This window comes from Micropterus dolomieu, linkage group LG17, assembly GCF_021292245.1.
Source record: "Micropterus dolomieu isolate WLL.071019.BEF.003 ecotype Adirondacks linkage group LG17, ASM2129224v1, whole genome shotgun sequence".
Classification (NCBI taxonomy): Eukaryota; Metazoa; Chordata; class Actinopteri; order Centrarchiformes; family Centrarchidae; genus Micropterus; species Micropterus dolomieu.
In genome coordinates this window covers 10,185,286-10,191,430 of record NC_060166.1, presented here as the reverse complement: position 1 = coordinate 10,191,430, position 6,145 = coordinate 10,185,286, and the positions used below count along the sequence as shown (strand labels likewise).

The following is a 6,145-nucleotide window of genomic DNA, read 5'->3' as shown; positions in this document are numbered from 1 at the left end:
CTGTGTTGCAATCTGAACGGATATGAACAATCAAAACAAAATTAATAACAAAACTCAAAACTTCCACTCAATCATTCAGTAATCACACTAGTCAAATGTGCGTGCTGTCATCTTGGTTTAACAAGTGTCCTGCTTATTTTAAAAACACTCACAAAAGTCCAGTGGTGGAAGAAGTACTCAATTTTCATACTTAAGTAAAAGTACAGATACCACATGAAAAATGTTACTCAAGTCATCCAGTATAAATCTACTCAAGTAAAAGTAAAAAGTGTCTGGTTTTAAAAATACTAATCAAAAGTAAAAGTACTACACATCAAAATCAGTTGATCTTACAAAAAGCAATCTATCTTTTTAAATTTACTCAAGACAGATTTGAATACAGCATTATAAGCTGTAGTGAATCGCAATAAGGAAAACTGAGTCACAAGAGGACAAGTGGATATTTCCTATCCTGTGGGGAGGATAAGTCTGCGATATTTCTCTGCTGTTGAGGTAGTATCCCCTTCAGACTGTCTGACAGACACAGTATCCCCTTTGGGACTTTGGGAATGTTAAGATGAGACAAGGAGGCGGAAACCAAAACTAACTGAAACACTTCTCAATTCACAATCTCACCAAAAATCCACACGTTAATTTCAGCACCTCTCATATAGTGCAGCTCACAGTTCCAAACAGAGAAATGTTGGCTTCAGTTTTCAGATGTTTATTTTGCAAAACTCTACCAGCTACGTGACCACTCGGTCATCAGCTGTGCTTGTATTGGCTGATGATCCAGCATCTCTACTGTTAAACTTCAGCACAGCCCCTGTAAATCATAGATATTTTCTATATATTAATGTCAGCTGCATAAGGCCCATTCAGACTGGCTCCTCCCGGTTTCATTCAGTACATTTTCAAATATAAAATACTATTTATAAAATGACTGGGCTGAATATGTGATGCTAATTATTTACTGAGATGTACACCCAAATTGCCCAGTCTGTTCAGCTAATCAACATTTCAATAGTCAACGTGAACTGCTTCCCATCTTGCATTAGTCCAGAGTTGTAACTAAACTTCACTGCCGTGTTTTAAAATGATGTATGAGGAGTGCCCTCACATCCTTTCTGGACTGGTCCCACAGATGTTTCTTGCTCGAATGCGTGAGTTTATTTAGTATTGCATGTGCATGTGAATTCATTTCCACGCGCAACGTGGTCATCTTTCCGAGCTACAGTTTATAAACGTGGCCCACCTGCGTTTATCAAACGTAGGCCAGTAGTCATTTTTCACTCAACATTGTTCAGTCACAGTCTGGCAAGAAACAAAGACACGACAGACAAGAGCTGTGCTGCTCAGCTGGTTTGCAGGACAGACAGACAGAGATTCACTGCAGCTGCACATTAGGATAAGTGTGATCTACGTTAGTGGTCTTGGTCTTGACCGCCCAGACCGAGACCAAGTCAAGACCAAGACCAGAGTTCATTGAGATCGAGACAAGACCAAGACTTTTAGGGGCTGAGACCAAGTCAAGACCAAGACCAGTTCCCCACATTACATGACACACAATAAAATGTGGAACGAGATCATAGGTACTTCTCAAATTGATCTGAAAGATCCACATTCCCATTAAAACACCTATATACAAACACTAAGAGCTGAAATCAAAGTAAGCATCGCCAATGCGGGGAGGGGTGACAGTCGTTCAGGAATGTGTAATTAGGGTTATTGGTTGCATTTGAAGCAGTACGTTTTACATCCAATCAAAGTTAGGATGTTAACAAATAGATCAGATAATGCAAAAACATCCATCCATCGTCAACCACTTATCCTGTGTACTGGGGGGGCTGGAGCCAATCCCGGCTGACACTGGGCGAAAGGGGGGGTACATCCTGGACAGGTCGACAGTCCATCGCAGGACTAATGCAAAAACAATATTGATATTAGTTATGGTCTTGACTATAAAAATCTCTTGAAATAAAATCCTGAGTCCTCAGTGTCCAAGACTGAGACAAGACCGAGACCATCAAAAAGTGGATTTCAGACTTGTCTCAAGACCAAGTCCAATTATTGATAGCTTAAAGACAAGTGTTTAAGTTGAACATTAAGTTGAAATCAAGTTGCTCCAACTAGATTTTTTTCTTATTTAAAAGTAATATTTATGTATTATGTACTTAATTACTATAATCATGAACGCAGGATTTAAGCTAAAAAACATTGTAAAACTGTAAAAAAGTTGTTGATTTTCTTCTGTAGTTTTTTTTATAGCTTTTTCGGCAGTCAACTTTATTTCTGCAGTTGGGTATTTGAACATATTATATTTAAATCTTTAAAAAAATCTGTAAAATATTAACTCCACTCATTAAAGATTTTGTAAAACCTTTGTAAAAAAAAATTTAAACTACAGTAAAGTAGCATTCCATGTGTTCATTATAATTATTTAATTATTTCAATGCCCACCAACCTTCTGCAGCTTTTTTACACAGTTTCATACAAAAAGGGATATGTATTTCTTTAAACATCAACTTTATTTTGTCAACTGTCAAGACAAGATTTGTTGATCACACAGCATATCTAAAGCAACTTGACAGAGAAGCAATCTCAATTTTGTATCCTCTTTAGTTAACATCCAAATACAAAACAATGTAATCTGAATAATATCGGAAATTGCTCTGACACAAATGGAATCTTTAGACAATACTTTTCATGAGACTAATTACTTTTGCCCTGGCTTTCAGTCCAACAAGGTCAAGAAACAGCTTCTAAATAAAAATCAAAATACAAATCACTTAATTGTTCAAAACTGGCTGTGTGACCGACTCTCAGTAACACAACTAACACACACACACACAGGCTTCAATATAATGACCAGCACAGAGGTAAGCTACATGGGGTATGGTAGCTTCCTCTACACAGCAGCAGACCAGCCAATTTAAACCGGAGGAGCTTGAAGGCGGTCTTGCAGGCAGCTCAGGGATTGGAGTAGCTTTGTTGCGGCGCTCCAATAAGGGACCTCTGATGTGGGAGGCGGGACCAGCCAGAACTTCCTCGGAACCAGCCAATCCCCAGCCGGGAATCTCACAGCCTCATTACATGCAGAGAAAAACAGCAGCAACAGTAAAATCCATAGACAGTCCTTTATATCAAGCTTCTTCAGTCTTCAAGTCCACTAACACACAGTCTTACTGTCTGAATTTCCAAGCATGTTAAGTGTGTAGATGTGGGTGAGTGAACTTGAAACCCTGAAGTCAAGGTGGAGAAAATTAAGTTATCAAGTCAATTTTAGTTACTGGAGACAAAGTTACTGGAACTTGAATTTTGTTGTAAACCCATTAACAATGACATTTGTGTTAAAATTACCAGCAAAATTAAGTTGATGTAATTACCAACATTATTATTTAAACTCATAAAAATAAAGTTTGCAACTAAATAAGTAGTTTTACCTTGCAGCCATGCAATTTATGAAGTGGTAGTAACAGGTCCCCTGAATTACTTAGAGAGATGCCATTGCATCAGCTGGCTGAAGTTGATTCACGCTGAGTCGGCTGTTTTACATTTGTTTTTCATTGCTGCTCCACTCAGGTGCGCTGCATAAGCTACTTATACCAATATATCGAGGTCTTGTGCAGAATGTATTGGAGTAAAAATTTGATAATTCACTCTAAAAAATAAAACATTGGGTCAACAAAAAAAAATATGTTAATGTTTTCCACTAGAATTTTTAAGTTAAGACTGCTGGCAGAATTACTGTTGTGGGGACAGCCCAGCTGACGGTGAGTGTCCTGGTTTTACTTTTTTTTTCTCACTTTATTTCACCCATTGTTTTGCTCTGCCTGCCTCCCTGTGTTCTCCTCTTCTCTCCCTCGGCTCCTGAGCCCAGCCAACTACCTACACCTGCACCTCATCAGCCACCTCGTCAGCCTGCCACACCTGCCAGTAATCAACCTCATCCCAGCCTGTATTTCAACCGCGGTTCTCCACTCCATCCTCGCTTGATCGTCGTTGCTCCTTACCCGGTGCCACCTCTACGTCCAGGCTCTCATGTTCCTTGTTTTTTCTCATCGTCCCTGCATTTTGTCGCTCCAGTCTCTAACCCTGTCTTTCTGTCTGTTTTCCCTCCCAGGTTCACTCACCCTCGTCATCCGTTCAGTCGGCTGGGCTCATCCTCCGGTCCTCACCTCTCGGGCTTCCTCCACGGCGCCCTCCCGGCTCCTCCCTGCTCCTCGCCTCACCACCCGTGCCTCGCCCGCTCCTTGGTCCTCCGTGCCCGCGTCCCCTGGCGTCCACCTCTCCTCCCTCACCTCTTCCTTAGCCCCCCCGTGAACCCTCAATAAAACCTCCTTCACTCTGAGTGCTGCGTTTGGGTCCTTTCTGTCCCGTCCCCTAACAGAACGATCAAGCCATCATGGACCCAGCACGCTCCCCCTCCCCCACCCCTTCCACCGGCACTATACCCCAAGAAGTCCTTCGCGCTGTGGCCTCTCAGGGAGCCATGCTCGGCCGACACGCGGCTCATCTCCAGTCTGTGTCGGGCGCGCTTGGCTTCCTGACTGAAGAGGTGCAGCGCCTCGGTGCGCGCCTCCCTGATCCCCTCCTCACGCACTCCCTGGCCGCTGACTTAAGCCCGCGCCCCCCCGCCGGCGCTCCGTTCCCTCGCGAGTCACCAGTCTCCCACCCGGACAAATTCTCTGGTGTTTTAGGCACGTGCGACGGCTTCCTGGTACAGTGCGCCCTGGTGTTTAAGAGCCAGCCAGCAAGTTTCCAGTCCGACGAGGCCAAGGTTTGTTACATCGCTGGGCTGCTCCGCGACCGGGCTCTCTCCTGGTATGGGGCAGTCAGCGACGGCCAGCCTCACGTCCTCTCCTCCTACTCCTCCTTCGTGGAGGAGATGCGAAGAGTTTTCGACCGCCCTGTGCGGGGTAGGGAGGCGCCTAGGCGGCTTCTCTCCCTCCGCCAGAACGATCGCAGTGTGGCGGAGTATTCTGTCGATTTCCGCATTCTGGCGGCCAAGTCGGGCTGGAACAGCGAGGCCCTCCGGTGCGTCTTCCTGGATGGCCTCAGCGATCGTATTAAGGATCTACTGGCCACTAGGGGCGTGCCGGCGGACCTTGATTCTCTGGTCGAGGTGGCCACCGATCTGGATAACCGTTTGCGGGAAAGGGCCAGGGACCGTCTCGCTCGCGGGTCTGCCACCTCCCGCTCTGGCCTCACACCACCCCGGGCCTCTGTTTTGTCGTCCCCCGCGCCACACCCTGCTCCACCGCCAGGCCCCACGGCACTGCCAGCGCCGCCTTTGCCTTCCCCCGACGCTCCTCCCGAGTCCACACAGTTCGGTCGCGCTCGCCTCTCTCCGGAGGAACGTGAACGGCGCCGTCTGGCCGGTGAGTGTATATATTGCGGCAAACACGGCCACCCCCTGCCTGCCTGCCCCGTGCGGCCAAAAGATTCGGCTCGTCAGTAGTTTTGGGGCTACTGACGAGCCGAAACCCTTCACCCCATCTCCGCTCCCCACTCGACGCCACAGTCACGTGGGGAGACGTAGTTCTCTCCCTCGGGGCCCTTATAGACTCTGGCGCTGATGAAAATTTCCTAGATATCGGGGTTGCCCACCAGCTTTCCGTTCCCCAGATCCCCCTTGACGCTCCCCTCCGTGCTACAGGTCTCACTGGCCAGCCCCTCACCACCGTCACCCATCGTACCCCGCCGCTTCTACTCATCACCTCTGGAAACCACCATGAGTCCCTCTCCTTTCACCTTATCTCCTCCCCGTCCGCACCCCTAGTCCTCGGTCTCCCCTGGCTTGTTGCTCACAACCCCAACGTCGACTGGTCGCGGGGGAAGATCAGGAATTGGAGCTCCAACTGTCACGCGTCCTGCCTTTTGTCTGCTCGAGCCCCCGGTAATCGTGCTCCGCCTGCCCCGCCGCCCATCCCCTCAGACCTCTCCGGGGTGCCCAAAGAGTACCATGACCTTGCACTGGTTTTTAGTAAGGACCAGGCCCTTTCCTTACCCCCCCACCGCCCCTACGACTGCTCCATAGACCTCCTCCCGGACGCGCCTCTCCCCTCCAGTCACCTGTACAACCTGTCGCGCCCGGAGAGGGAGTCTATGGAGCAGTATATTAAGGATTCCCTTGAAGCCGGCATCGTTCGCCCCTCCTCGTCCC

The 6,145-nt window shown here is 47.3% G+C and overlaps 1 long non-coding RNA gene across 1 annotated transcript; it reads left to right on the top strand.

Annotated features, from left to right (window-relative positions):
• Positions 1-3,965: 3,965 nt before the first annotated feature.
• Positions 3,966-4,330, top strand: LOC123986077. Its single transcript, XR_006828789.1, has 2 exons — positions 3,966-3,995; positions 4,103-4,330. It is a non-coding gene; the product is annotated as an uncharacterized LOC123986077 (long non-coding RNA).
• The last annotated feature ends 1,815 nt before the right edge of the window (positions 4,331-6,145 follow it).